We start from the raw sequence: 15,151 nt of genomic DNA on the forward strand, positions 1-15,151 counted from the left end.
TTGGCACTTAAAAACCTTTACAATTAGGCTCTAGTCCGCCTTTCCAGGCTTGTTACATATTAGAGTCAAATAGGTCTTCCAGCTGTTCCTCTTGACAAACATTCCAGCCTCATGCTTTATGTCTTGGAGAAGCAGTTTGGCTGAATGGAGAGAAAGAAGGCTGTGGAATTAGTACCTTCTCTAGGCCTGTTTCCTTATTTGTGAAATGGAGGGGTAGGACTAGACGACCTTCTGAGATCCTTCCAACGTTAAGTCTGTGAGCCCATGAGTCCAGTCTGTGCTGTCCCCATGCCTGGAATGTCCTCTTTCCTCACATAGATCTTTTTTCGCATCCTGAGTTTTCTATATAGCTCAACTTAAGGGCTCCGTCCTAAACAAGGGCTCTCCCAGCTTCCAATCTCTAGCAACATTTCCCATCCCGATTAGTTGACATAACCTCAGCCAAACACACTGTCCCATGACCCCAACATCATGACGTAATTGTCTCCTTTGAAAACGAAGGACAAACAACAGTTGACATGCATTTTGTATTTACTTAGCAGTATGAGTACATGTTGTTTTCTCTGATGGATTGTAAACTGCTGGAATGCTTTCTCTATTTCTTGTTTTCTTCCTTCATTTCCTCCTTTCTCTCCCTTCCCCTTCCCCCTCTCCTTGTCCTTGTCTCTGTCCCTCCCTGCCTCCCCCCATCTCCTCCCTCTCCCTCTTTCATGTCTCTAGGCTAGCTTCTGAATTCCCTCCCAGCTCGGAATCTGTTTTTTCTGACTCACTAGGGTATTCCCTCTAGAACAGCTCATCTCCACGCATCGGAACCCGCCGGTCTTTATGGCCCCAGTCTGAGACTTCCAGTAAATCTGCCCTAAAGGCCCGCTGGACGTGGTTGGTGCTGAGAACAGATCGGGAGGGCGGGGCGCTGTCCTAGTTTGTCCTTTTTCTCCAGAAGGACCAGAACCTCGGAGAGGAGACTCGCGACGTGAAAGGGAACTGGATTTGAGGGAGGGAGGGGGGCGCGAGGTCCCCCGCCTCACGTTCCCTCCGGAGCCTCTGGGCGCAGTGGCCAGAGATAGATTAAGACTAAGGGCGGCTCTGGATGAAATTTTAAGTTTAGGCTGACAGCTTTCAATTGCCCGAGGCCGCACCTTCAGGGATCAAGAGTAGGCCGTGATTGAGCAAAGAATCTCTTCTGTCACCCCCTCCCCACAAATTTAAATAAATAAATAAATGAAAGGAAGAATCTGGAAGGGGAAGATTCAGGGTGTTTCTGGTCAAAGCAGAAATGACCGCTGTTTACATTCAGTCTCAGCCAACCGGGACCTAAGGATGATCAAGGGGGGCTTTCCTGGGACCTGTTAGAGGCCGATTAGATCAGATTGTTTTTGGTTTAAGACTTGGTCCTTAAAAAAGAAAACTCAGCAGAAGGGGAGTCGGTGAAGAGAGACGAGTAGGAAGGGATGTTACAACACCACAACGACGACGACCAGAGCTATCATTTCCATAAGGTACGCAAAGCCTGATTGGGCGGAGGGGAGGCCGCGCGCCGAAGCCCGGGGATGGGGGCGGGGAGAGGGGCGCCTTTTCCTGGGATTTCTCCCTCCGGCACTTCCCGGAGCCGGGCCCTCGGCGGCACCAGCGCTCCTGGGAGGGTGACTGAGTCCCGAGTCAACAATCCTTATTTACTGTGTGTCGAGGGCCCGGCCGCGCTGACGGCCCGGAACACTAAGCGAGGCAAAACCAGAGACCGCAGCCCGGGGAACGTAGTGGGGGAGCTGACACTCTACGAGCAGATGCAGCGCGTCCTCCTCGGAGACAGAGAGCAGGCGCGGGGGCGGGGAGGCCGGCCAGCAGCCCTCGGGGGCGGGGGTTCTGGAAGGAGGCCGGGGAAACTGAGCGAGGGCCGCTTCTTTTCCCTCCATCCCTCTCCCTCTAACTTCCGGTCTTTCTAGAGTAAGGGCTCCCAGCTATTTCCCGGACCCCCCGCGGTTAGTTAGACGGAGCCCACGGAGCCCTCGTCAGCATAAAAGAAAGCACAGGGGTTACAGACCCCGGGTTAAGACTCCTCTTTTTTTCCCCGCCTCCCTTTTCCCTTCTCTCTTCCCTCCCCTCCTTTTTCTGTTTCTCTCCCTTTCCCATCCCCCCTCCCGTCTCCCACCTTTTCCTATCTCCCCTTTCCTTCTCCCTCTTCTTCCCTGCCGCCGCCCTCCCTCCCTTCTCCGCACTCCGGCCTTTCCCCGCCCCCTCTCCGTCCTCCCCATGACGTCTCCCGGAAGTTCGTGTTCGGCACCAAGATGGCGCCCGAAACCCGGAAGTGAGCCGCCTTCGCCGCCGCTGTGAGGCTCCGCGAAGCGGAGGCGCCGCTCGGGCTCCCAGGGCGCGCCGCGGCTCCCCCAGCTCCCGCCCCCGCCTCTGTTGGCTTCGGACCCGGGCCCGAGGTGAGGCGCCACACCGCGGCCCCCCCTCACCCCGTCCTCCCCTCCTTCCCCTTCTCCCCCCTTTCGCGTCCCCGTCGGGGCTCCCCTCTTCCTCCCCGTCCCCCGTCCGTGACTCGCGCGACTTTGGGGAGCCGGGCCAGCTTGGAGTTGTGGGGTCACTGTCGGGAAGCGGGGCCGTCCTGCGGTCGTGGGTTTTCTCCTGGGGGCCGCGGCTGTCCTGCAGCTCCGGGGTCCCGGGGACTGCCCGGAGTCGGGGTGCGGTTGCTGTTCCCGCAGGGATCTCCGGAATGTGGGCTCATTTTTGGGAACCAGAGTCGCTCTGAATCGGGGTGCGGTTGCTCTCCCTTCGGGTCTGGGGGTCTCCGGAGCCACTTTAGGGGGTCAGGGTTCCCCGGAACTGTGGGGTCACTTAGAAAGTGGAGTCGCTCTGGATCGGGGTGCGGCTGGTGCTCCCTTCGCGATCCGAGTCTCCCCGGAGCTGGGGGGCACTTTCGGAAACCAGGGCTCCCGGGAATTGTGGGGGTCTCTTTTAGAAACCGGAACCGCTCCGAGTCGGGGTGTGGTTGGCTTTTCCCGAGATTTGGGGCGAACCGGAGCTGGGGGGCACTTTCGGGAGCCGGACTCCCTGAAATGGTGGGATCGCTTCTAGAACCGGACTCTGAATCGGGGCGCGGTTAGTGTTCCTTCGGGGATCTGCCTTCGAGCACTTGGGGCTCCCGGAGTCCCGGGGTCACTTTTGGGACCAGGACTCTTGGAAGTTGGGGTCACTTTTAGAAGCCGGAGTTGCTCGGAATCGAGGCGCGGTTGGTGTTTCCTTCTGGCTGTGAGACTGCCCTGGAGCTGTGAGGTGCTAAAGACCCGCCTGAAGTTTTAGGATCCCTTTGCTTGCCTCCCTAAAGTTGGGGGATGGGTGGGAAAGGGGGCAGTTGACTTCCCTCCCTGGCCCCTCCCCCACATCCCAGCGCAGAAGGGAAGTTGGGGCTCCTCAGTCCCCTGCAGAAGGATCCCTCCCGGCATCCCCACGCCCTTTCTTCGGTCCCCCCTCCCCCCTCCTGCTGCTACCTGTGCGGTGGAGCCCACGGACCCCAGAGAGACACACCCTCCTTAACCCTCCGAGGGCCCTAGGTAAGTCACTTCCCTGTCCGGGGCCACCACTTCCCAATCCATTAAAGGAGGAGGCCGGTCCCTTGCACTTTAAGGAGCCTCCTCGCTACCAAAGTTTCGAGTCTGTCTCCCGGGCCGTCCTGGCTACTTCTCCCTGGAGCAGCCCCCGCTCTTTCTTCCTCAGCTCTCTATAGTTTTGTTTTTGGACAGGATGGGGGGTTCTTCACTTTTCCCTGGGGAACATTATATAGTGCCTACTGTGTGCCCAACCCTTTACAAACCTTCTCACCTTTGTTCTCACAACCTCCCTGGGAAGTCAGGGCTGTTGTTATCCCCATTTTACAGTTGAGGAAACTGAGGCAAACAGATGAAATGACTTGTCTAGAGTCACTTAGTTGCGGCTGAGGCTGGATTTGAACTCTTGGCATCCTGACTCCAGGCCCAGCTTTTCTATTGTGCCACTTGGTAGAGGGCAGGAAAAGAGAACGTTGCTTTTAATTATGTAAAACAGAACTAGAAAAAGGAGGAGAAGGGGATAGGGAAACAGATGGGGCATCCCAAAGCCTAACGGAGCAGTTGTTTTCGTTTGCCTGGCATTGCTTGGCATGGAGTTAGGTGTTTAACCTCGAAGAGTATGTTGAACTTTAAAGACTTTAGTATTTCACTAGTGATGTTAGAGGGGAGAGCTGGGGCTGTGATTATTTTTAGGTGGTTTGGAAGAAAAAAAACTAGCCCATAATTGCATTGACTCAGAAGGTGTTTTGCTTTAGCGCTTACTGTAAATGAACAATAAGATCTGCTTTTAGAGTGCCTATTATCAGCTTCACAGATAGGCCCTTCCTGTCTCTGTTAGCTCTTTAGTACCAAGACTGTCTAAGGTTGACATTTCTCGGTGCTTGACGGACTATCTTTGAAAAGAAGTCCTCAGCCAGCGTCTATGCTTTGTTTGCTACTCTTAAAGCCAGTGTAGAGACCCTTCTATAATAACTGGCATTTTTAAACAGCTACTCTCTCTCGAATTAACCTCACAGCAACTGGGAGGTGGGTAGTGCAAACAAACATCATTACATTGTTGGACAATATAGCTCATATTTCTTTGGGATTCCAGCTTTGCTACCTCCTGTATAACTCTGGACACTTCACTGGCCTCCCCAGACCTCAGGATCATCATCCTTTCTAGCTTTAAATTTCCCATTCCTCACATATCAAGTACTTTCCTCTCCCAAAAACCCTGTGAAGTTTCTAATGCCAGTATTGCTGCCTCCACCCCATGGAGTTTGCTAAAGGGTGGGACTTGCTGCCGGGTCTTGATTCCATCCGGCTAGACTGGAGCTCCCGGCTTTTCACTCTTTCTTCCATGTCTTGCTGCCCTCGCTCAAAATCCTGTAACCCTGTTAACATTTTGGTAATACACGTTCTCCATTCATGGAAACTGCCTTTCCTGCGGGTTTTCTTGGCATAAAGAAAGCAGACTTCACGCAAGTGAACAGATGCATTGGTGGGCCTGCCACGCAAGTCCCAAGAAGGGCCCACTAATCGAGCTGTTAACTTATACCCTTGCCCTTAACAGGAAATATTCATTGACTTTCATTGTTGGACGGGTTTGCCCTTCCTTAACCAGTGGTTTTAAAATTCCTGTCTTTGACTCTACTTTTGAGTAGCCCCACTCCCTTCCAGGTTTCTGTTCCTCTTTGTCCTGACACCATTTTTCTATGAGAAAAAAATACATGAAGATTTGAAGGTTTGCAAAGAGGAAAAATATCCTTCAGGAATTGATTAGTAGAAGAAAGACACAGTCTTGTTCTTCCACACTCCCTGGTGATTTTAGAGGAAAGTAGATTACTCTTAGGGACAGCTAGGTAGCACAGTGGATAGAATACCAGGTTGGGAGTCAGAAGGACTTGTCTTCCTGAGTTCAAATTTGACCTCAAATACTTACTGTTTGTAAACCTGGGAAAGTCACATCAACCCCTTTGCCTTAGTTTCTTCTTCTGTAAAATTAGCTGAAGAAGGAAACGGCAAAGCACTCCAGTATCTAGGCCAAGAAAACCCCAAGTGGGCTCACAAAAAGTTGGACATGACTGAACAACCACAACAGTATTATTCTTGGACTACCCTATAGTACTGTAGACTCTTTGGATTCCCAAGGAAGGAGTTCGCCAGTGTGCCCCTTTCTCCTGAATGAATAAGCTTCACTTGTTTCTCAGTCTCCAGACCTATTTGAAATGAGATGTGAAAGCAAGATTTGGGGCCCCAGGCCCTGAAGATCTGAGAGTTTTTTACTTATTCTTTGAAAATTGCTTGTTCCCTTTGTGGTGCAATGAAGACAGCCCTGATTAGGTTTCCTAAGATTCAACCTTGAACTAGGGGTTCAAACCCTGATTCTTTCACTAAAGAGCAATGTCATCTTGGGCTGGTCCTTTCACTTCTCAGTTTCCTCATAGCTGAAAGGCCGCCTTGTACTAGATGACCTCCAAAGTCATTTCTGCTTCTACATCAGAACTAGGTCCCAATATTTAGGATTACTATCTTTCAATCTTTGAGGAAGCTGGAGAAAGGAAGGGACCTATTCAGTTTTCTGTTCGATTCCTTCCTTGGAATTCACTGGGCACTCTGCTATTTAAACAAGCCGGAGCAGCCATAGTGTTTATTCTGAATAAACATAGAAAAAAAACACACTCCTTCAAACAAAGAATTGTAGAAGGTTGGAGCTAGGAAGGAACTTTAAAGCAAAGAATGTTGGAATCGATTAAGACTTTAGCAATGAACTAATCCACAGATGAGGAAAACGGAGGCTTCAAGCTGTGGAGATAAATGCAATCAATTGAGCATCTGTTGAGTTCTTAACTACTATGTTTGGCCTTTGGTGAAAAAAGCTAGATGTGACAGCCCTCACTCCCCACCCCCCCTTATAGTTTTAGGAACCTAGAGCTAGGGAACCTGATGTAGCCATTTTCCTTAGAGTAATGGACCTATTTTCCTCTCTGTAAAGTGGAGTATTGGCCCGAATGCCTGAGTGTTGTCCAATGAAGATAGGCGATCTTCTCTGGCATTCAGAGTTCTGGATTGTCTAAGGTCACATGTAACACCTAGTTTTGATTTCTACTTCTCCATATTGCCTCATTTCCATGTAGCTAATTTTTTTTTTCTTAAATCAAGTCTATACTGTCTCTCTTTCTCTTAGAATGTGAGCCCTCCCCTCAGAAGACAAGGGGTCTGTAATAGAAGTGCTGACATGACTTTTAACTTTGTCTTTATGAACTGAGATGTGCTAATAAAGAGCTACTGTGTAGTCATTGAATACGGAGCTGGGATTGTAATCACCAGAGACTGAATCTCTCCGGAAGGCCTTCTTAGACCTAATTAAGAAGGCTTTTATGCTCTCCTTTGGGGAGGAGGGACAGGAATTAGCTTGTCTGCCTAGTTTTTTTTTTTTCCTTTGGGGGGGCATACAACTTAATCTTAAAAAATTGAAATGAATTGAGAAAAGGCTGACATTGTGGAGTCATGTATGGCTCTTTCCCAATCCAGTGCCTTTAAAGTAGCACATTTATGTGTGTGATTGCTAATAGAGATGAGCTTTGATGTACATTGAATAACTTTTTCCATAGTGAGTGTGGTGTGGTTAGACAGCACATTCAGGACTTTTCTACTAGGGCTAGAACGGGGAAGCTAGAAACTTGAGGAATGGAATGAGATAGTGTGGTTAGACACACCCCTTCTCCCTCCTCCTTCCTTTTTCCCCACTGGATGTTAGATCCTGTTATTTTTTTTCCCCCCTCATGTAAATCTTGCTCTCCTGATAGAAAATACTTGGAAAATTTAAGTGCCATGGCCATGCTTTGGCTGAAAAAGCATCCTTGAAACAACAGCTGCACAGGGCCACAGAGAGACTCAATTCTAGCCCCCTCATTTTGTATAATTTTGGAAACTGAGGGCCCAGATTATAAGTGGCAGTGAGGATTTGAAGTTTTCTGACTGCAAATCCAGGGATCGTTTCACTATCTCTTTTTTCTGCCCTTTTGGTATAATTTAAGGGCTGCATTGACCTGCTTCTCACAATTGCTTGGAAATCTTTAGTTTGATTTTTTAAAAATAATAGCTTTTTATTATCAAAATACATGCAAAGATAGTTTTTTATTAAGCTTGGAAAGCCTTGTTTTTCAAATTTTTCTCCCTTTTCTTTCCATTTCCCTCCCCTAGACAGTAAGTAATCCAACATAGGTTAAACATGTGCAATTCTTCTAAACATATTTCCACATTTATTATGCTGCACAAAAAAAAAAAAATAGATCAAAAGGGGAAAAAATGAGAAGTAAGCATAGTTTGATATTTTAATTACCTTAGTATGAAAGGGTTGTATTTACTAGAAGCAAGTCACAGGAATACACTGAGTTAAACATAACAAAATGAAGTATTGATTGGGAGAATAGTTTTTATGTTCTGTTTTTGATTCTAGGGTTTTGTTGTTGTTTGTTTGTTTGTTTTTGGAAAACTTATCTTACCTTAATCTTAATTTTTAAGGCAAAATCAAAGGATCCCAGCCGAGTGAGAATTTAAGCATCTTCAAGTAGTCATTCATGACACTTAAAATATCTTTGATGGTGGGATGCTCAGTACTGATTTTGAAGCAGTCTGTTCCATAGTAGGACAGCTCTGCTTGTTCTGAAGTTTCTCCTTGGGTTGGAAGCAGAAATTTACTTTCTTGTAACTTCTATCCCTTCTTCCTACTTTTATCTTCTGGGACTACATTTTTCTTACAGCCTGCTAGAAAAAGGATTCAGGAATGCCCACCCTAAGTCTTCACTTCTCTAAGGCTAATTGCCTGTGGTTTTTCTTGGTTACATTTTCTAAATTGGCTTCAGGTTGTTGTTGTCCCTCCTAAAATGTGCCTAGAACTGAACTTGTACACCAGATGTAGTCTGCCCATCTTGTGGATGGTGTGACTAACGTCTTCCTACTTTGGGACATTGACCTTTTCTATTCATTCCAGATGTGGTTGCTTTTGCTCCATTAGCTGCCAGGTCACCCTCTTGACTAATGTTGAGCTTACAGCTATGAAAATCCCCAGGTCTTTTTCATAAGAATTGTTCTCTGGTTAAATTCCTCCCCACCCCACCCCAAAAAATCATGTATCATGTACTTGTGCAATTGATTTTTTTGAATCCAAGACTCTATTTATTCTTTTTTTTTTTTTTTGAAGTAAAAAAAAATATGTAGTCAGACTCCATCAGTTATTTCTCTGGGTATAAATTGCATTTTTCATCATAAATCCTTCAGAGTTGTCTTGGATCATTGTATTGCTAAGAATAGCGAAGTCATTCACAGCTGATCATCTTATAATATTGCTATTACTTTGTACATTTGTTCATATACAATGTGTACTTTGTATGCATTTCACTTTGCTTCAACTCATTGAAGTCTTTCCAGGTTTTTCTGAGAGCATCCTGCTCATTATTTCCTATAGTACATTAAGATTCTATCGTACCATAATTGATTTAACCTTTGCCCATTTGGTGGGAATCCCTTCAATTTCTGATGGTTTGTCCCTAGAACCTGCTAGAGATATTTTTGTACACGAAAGTCTTTTTTTGTTTTGTTTTCTTATCTCTTTTGGGATACAGACCTAGTAATGGTATTGCTAAGCCAAAGAGTATCTGCATTACTACTTCTTAATTTTTTGGGGGAGGTAGGGGAATGAGGCAGTTGAGGTTAAGTGACTTTCCCAGAGTCACATAACAAATGTTATTTGAACTCGGGTCCTTCTGACTCCAGGACCAGTGCTCTATCCACTATGTCATATAGCTTCCCCTTGCATTTAGTTTCTGCTCATCATTATAGTTTGTCTAGAACTTTTTGAATTTTCAAAAGCGTTTCCTAGTGTACTGTCACCTAGGTGTTGATTAAGCATGGAATGAATGAATGAATCTATAAGTGAAATAGAAAAAAGATTGATTTCTTGATTTCATCTTAAGTTCCATTTCACTATTGAGAACGTGCTCTATCTTATATTTGAAGAGGCTTCCAGCTCTTAAAATTTTTATGATAATATAAATTCACATTGGATTGTTTTGAACCTAGAGTTGAGACCTTTTTCAAATCTTGATTGTGTTAGTAGACCATGGGATTATTACTTCAATTTCTGAGTCTTAAATTCCTTATATTGAAAATAACAAGAATTTTTATATGACTTCTCTTACAGTGTCATTGTGGGAAAGCACTTGTCACCCCTTGGTGGGTAGTTTACCTACTGATAGCTCTATCATTAAGCTTCTGTGTAATCTTTGTAAATCACTTAGCTGCTTCATCAGGAAAATGAGAGTGTGAGATGACATGACTTCCAAGATCCTTTCCTGCTATTCTGTGATTCAAGTAAGCCTCGCCTCTAATTTCAAGCCTGCAAACCCATTAGTAATTGAAAAAACACTGGATATAGAGGCAGAAAACTTGAGTTCAAATTCAGCTCAGTCATTTTATTTTGACACTTAGTTTACTTCTCTGTAAAATGCCGGGGTGGACTAGATGATCCCTAAAGTCCCTTTCTACCTCCAGTTGTGTGATGTCTTTGAAATTGAATTCTCCGGAAGGATGTTTACTATTTAGAGACTTAATGCTTTGTGAATGTGCTGAGTAATAGGGATCACAGCATAGATAATGGCAACAATAAAGTTTAATTGAACTCCCTTAAAGTGGTTATATTATAAGACCCATTGGGAAACAGATTATGGAGGGTTAATGAAAAAAATTCACTGGCCTCTCTGCTAGCTCATTGTAGAACAGCCAGATCTCAAGATAGTCCCAAAGTTCATGGAGACAGTTTCTTTTCCTCCAGTAGGAAGATGTACCAGGTAATTGAGATACCTCCTGTCTATCTGACTGAGTGGGCGAGGCTGGCAGCTTAAAAAAGGAACTCTTGGGGTATTCAGGTAAGTAATAATCAAAGTTCATTTCTATAGCACCTGGGAGATTTCTTCATAATCCTGTGAGATCTGCAGAGCAAATATCACTGTCCTCATTTTGTAAATGAAGAAACTTACAGCTCAAAATTGCAGTTATTTGCACCCAAGTCTCTTCCAAATGCTTTTTGTCCAGCTTTCCTTAGCTTCTTTGTGTTTTCTAGGCTGGTCTTGCCTTGGTGGGGGTTATGTGAAACACTAAATGAGTCTTTTTGTTGTTGTTGTGTTGTTTTTAAGACTTTGAAGTTGAGAAGTGATTTGAATGTGTTGTGTCTAGGGGTATCCAGACCCCTTGGTGGAAGGGGTTCAAGGTGAGAAATGGGGCAAATAGGGCTGCCCCTAATCCTGTCCTGTCTGATCTGGAAGTCTTGCTAACTGTGAGTCTTTAGATATTCTAAATGCGTGGAGTTCTCTGACAATCAGAAAACATTTATATAACCTATACTGTGTGCAGAGTAGAGTGACAACGTTGTGAATGCCAGAAGAGCTGGGATATCAGCAACACCACCAGCAGAAATACGGCGTCTAGATCAAGACCTGGGTTAATGTGCAGATGCTTCTGGGTGGATGTGGACGAGGGCAATGAATGTTTTCAGAGGATAGAGATTATTTGGGTTAAAGAAGCATCTCAGGAATACTGGGCTTGTTAATCCTGTGGAGGAGAAGACTTGATGGGGATACCATCACTGGCTTTAAAAGGTCCTTAGACAAGAGGGAACAGTTATCCTACTTTGCCCCAGAAGGAAGAAGCAGGTATAAGCAGTGGAAATTGCAGAGGGGCCTATTTCTGGTTAATATGAGGAAGCCCCTCTTAACGGATAGAACTGTGCACTGCCTCAAGAGGTAAGGGAGTTCTCCATTAGTACAGACATGCAAAAAGGCTCTTGGATTATATTCATGGGATTTTCCTCCATAGGAAGTTGAACCAGCTAAACCTGAGGCCTCTTTCACCTCAGAGGCTATAAGGTCCCATAAATGGGATGGAGCATTTGGATAGCTCAGTGAGTAAAACACCAGGCCTGGAGTTAGGAAGACCTGAGTTCAAATCTATCCTTGGACACTTACTAGGTATGTGATCCTGGGCAAGTCACTAACCTTGTCTGCCTCAGTTTCCTCCTCTGTAAAATTAGCTGGAGAAGGAAATAGCAAACCAACTCTGGTATTTTTGCCAAGAAAATCTCAAATGGGGTCATGAAAACTTGGGCATGGACTAAATAACTGACAACCCTGTCGTATGGTGGCTCTGAGTGTGTGTGTGTGTGTGTGTGTGTGTGTGTGTGTGTGTGTGTGTGTGCGCGCGCGCGCGCGCGCCTGCTTGTCTTCCTTTTGGTTTCTGTTGGGTTGGTTCTGAACTTGAAGGGACACATCCAGATTCCCATTGTCACTGTTTGTTTCTAGATAGTTGTCACAGCTGTATGGATTTATTTCCTGGTAGCCTTTTGGCTTTTAGTGGGATCTGGGATACACAGACTGCCTATTCTTAGAGAGCTGTTGTTAGGATCTGGGGGGTGGGGAGTAGGGGATGAATTTATAAAGTGCTTTGTAAGGAAATGGGGCTTTATTGGCCTGAAGTGGTGTCAGCCACTTGGCCAGCCACACTCACTTGTAGGTGAGTGTAGCCCAACTGGATTAAAATGTAATTAGGAAATACTTAACAAAATTAAAATTAAAAATATAGCCAGCATTGCATTTTAAAAAATTGCCAATCTGGGGCCTGCGGGTGGGACTACTGTGGGGGATTTCAGGTTGGGTAGGAGATGAGCACCCACATCCCTTATGACTGGAGACTGATCCAGAAGCCTTGAAGGGTTATCAAAATAATAGCTATTAATTATCTAGAAAATAAGGAAGAAATTCAAACTTTGAAGTTCTCCCTTTCATTCCCATCAGCTTCAAACCACAACTTTGTTTAGCTTTGTGGTATTTAAAAATTTTTTTTCCTTTACATTGACCTGGGTTGATCTTTTACTTAGTGTAATTTCCTCATTAGCAAGATTCCGCAACTTCTTCAGAGTTACCACTTAATCCACTGGGTATGTGATAGAATATTAATGACCTCAGAGCACTATGTTTCCTAGCTCCCTTTCATACCAAAGCCAGTTATTCCTGGCTTCAGGTCACCCTCCCCCAGAAGAGAAATGGGAATCATCAGCTGTATCTGAAGAGCAACTGAGGTCCCTTTTCCTAAAAGGACAGCTTTAGACCAGCTGAAGGACACCCCCATGTCACCCTCAGGGAGTACAGGTAGCACAGTGCTGAGGCCCCACTTAATTACTCCTGGAATTTGGCAGCAGCCCACACTGTCCTTCTCTAGTTGCCTGGCTCAGTTTCATTTTCCTTGTTTTATAAAGGCATTGCCTATTGCCCCGCCAAGTTACAGTGTGGAGCAGGACTGAGGCTCCTTCCCAGCACTGCCCAACAAGGAGCTGGCTATCCCAGACAGAGACTGAGTATCTGTGCCTACACTGTAGAGGGGGAGCCTGTCTTGTGGTGGCTGTGTGTGTGTGAGAGTGTGTATGTGCGCGCATGCACTTGTACGCCTATCTGGTTTGCTTTCTGTGTCTGTTGGTCCAGTTCTGAACTTTACGGAACGGACACATCCTGAGTTGCATTTGTCAATATTTGTTTCTAGACACTTGTCACGGCTGTATAGGTTTACATCCTGGTAGCCTTCTGGCCATGATAATTAAGTGTCAAACCACTCACTTAAATGTCACACCACTCACTTAAATCCACTTTGAATAGATCCCTTCGATTGTCTAAAATGTTGGGAGGCAGAACTTGCCTTTTGAAAGTGGCATTTCTTTCACCACCAGCTGCCTGCCTTTCCAGTGTGGCTATCACTGTGATATTCCTGTGGTTGGATTGTAGGGACATGTACTAGGAAAAAGGGAGGACTTCCAATCCCTGATTTGTGAGTGTGACTTAAGATTGTTTTATGTCGGGATAAATTGAAAACCCCAAAGTAGCTGTGGTTTAGGAGGAGAACCTTTGGCACTTCTAAAGCTAGAGGCCCTTGGTGAAAGTCTAGTTCTGGAATTTACTAGCCTTGGGGAAATTATTTAAAGTTTGTCAGCCTTAGTTTCTTTAGTTGCCAAATTACCCTTCTTACCTGTCACACAGAGTTCATCCAAGGTGGCAGTGGCTCTAATGTGTCTTGTAAATGCAAAGCAATCTAGATCATGTAGTGGTATAGAAAGACTGATTAATTTGGAGCCAGAGTAGCCAGATTTTGCTAAGTGGACTTGGAGGAGAAATCAGTGGAGCAGAGATCATGACTTTAAGGACTATTGGGAGGAATATGGCATGGACTTATTCTGCCTGGCCAAGAGGCAAATCTAGGCCCCTGGGGTAAAGCCATGCACATTGAGCATATTTCTGGTTCCACATAAGGAAGAATTTCCTAACCATCAGATTTGTTCAAAAAATGGAATGAGTTGGGAGGTACTGGGTTCCCTGACTGGGGAGGTGTTGAGAGAGAAACCGGGTGTAAAGACTTTGCTAGGGAAGGGCAGCCTCCTCCCGATGCCAAATGCCAGAGTAGAGTGCTCCCTTGACTTCAATTCAGTAATGGCCTGAGAGCTAGTGTTTGCTTTGCCACCAGCTGCTGGATGACCTTAGGCCAACTATGTCCCTTCCTCAGTTTCCTAATTTGTAAAATCAAGGGCTTTGTCATAATGTCCTTTCGGTTCTAATACACCATGTGCCCAGGGCTCTGTAGCTCTGAGATTATCTAATTGAGTGATTTGTTAAGGTCTTTTTTAGCTCTGAGATTCTAACTTTTGGGCCTCAGTTTCCCAAAATCATTTGGTGTTTTATATGAACTTTCTCTTTAGTGAGGAGGTCCAGGTTTGCTGAAAACATAGGCCATAGGATTGAGAGTGAATCTGACCAAAAAAAGACCATGGAAAAGCAGACCTCTGTTATGATCCTCCTAATTTTCCAAGTTGGTGAGAGCAAGAGCAGTTTGGTTCCCCAGGGATGTGGAGAATCTGAGACATTGGCTGTTTCCACCCTGATGACTATCTGCCTGTAGAATTGGGGATGTCTTAATGACTGCTCTGGCAGGATTGAAGATTTTGCAAGGCAGAATTCCACAAGTTCAGGCACACATACTGTTGTTGTCCCTTCTGAGCACTGCAGCCATCTTTGGTAGTGTAAGAATCCCCCCATCTTTCCCCATCCTAGGAGTTCCCCCATTGGATATTTCATGTTTTCTTTCTTGCATATTCAGATCACTGAGCACTGTTAGGCTTTGTGTGCTTAAGTACAAAGTGCCCCGGGGAGGGGAATAGAAAAGTATTAAAAGGCAGCCTAAAGGTAGTTTACAATCTATAAAATCACAAAATGTCAGAGCTGGGAGGGACTTGAGAATATAGAGTATCAGAATTGGAACAGACCTTGGAAAATATTAATGTAGATAAGGCCCTTAGAACAAATAATCTCAGAACTGGGGGAGACCTTATAACATAGGATGTTCCAACTGGGAATGAAGTAGGACATACTATGTTAGAACTGGAAGGGATCTTTTTTATTGCCCCCCCCCCATCAGTTTACAGATGGAGAAATCAATGCCCATGTATGCTATATTATATGTGTCACAGAACTAGTTGGTTGTAAACGAATTAGATCATGACCTAAGTATATGAAAAAAAAACCCAG

The 15,151-nt window shown here is 45.4% G+C and overlaps 1 protein-coding gene across 1 annotated transcript in view; it reads left to right on the forward strand.

Moving 5' to 3' along the window:
- Nucleotides 1–1,628: 1,628 nt before the first annotated feature.
- The window catches only part of SBNO2 (strawberry notch homolog 2), a 197,269-nt gene continuing 183,746 nt past the window's right edge, over nt 1,629–15,151 (forward strand). The window contains 1 exon segment of the mRNA XM_074305058.1: nt 1,629–2,429. The gene's annotated coding sequence lies outside the window, so the exon portion shown is untranslated.

The sequence above is a fragment of the Sminthopsis crassicaudata genome, chromosome 1 (assembly GCF_048593235.1).
Source record: "Sminthopsis crassicaudata isolate SCR6 chromosome 1, ASM4859323v1, whole genome shotgun sequence".
NCBI classification, from domain to species: Eukaryota; Metazoa; Chordata; class Mammalia; order Dasyuromorphia; family Dasyuridae; genus Sminthopsis; species Sminthopsis crassicaudata.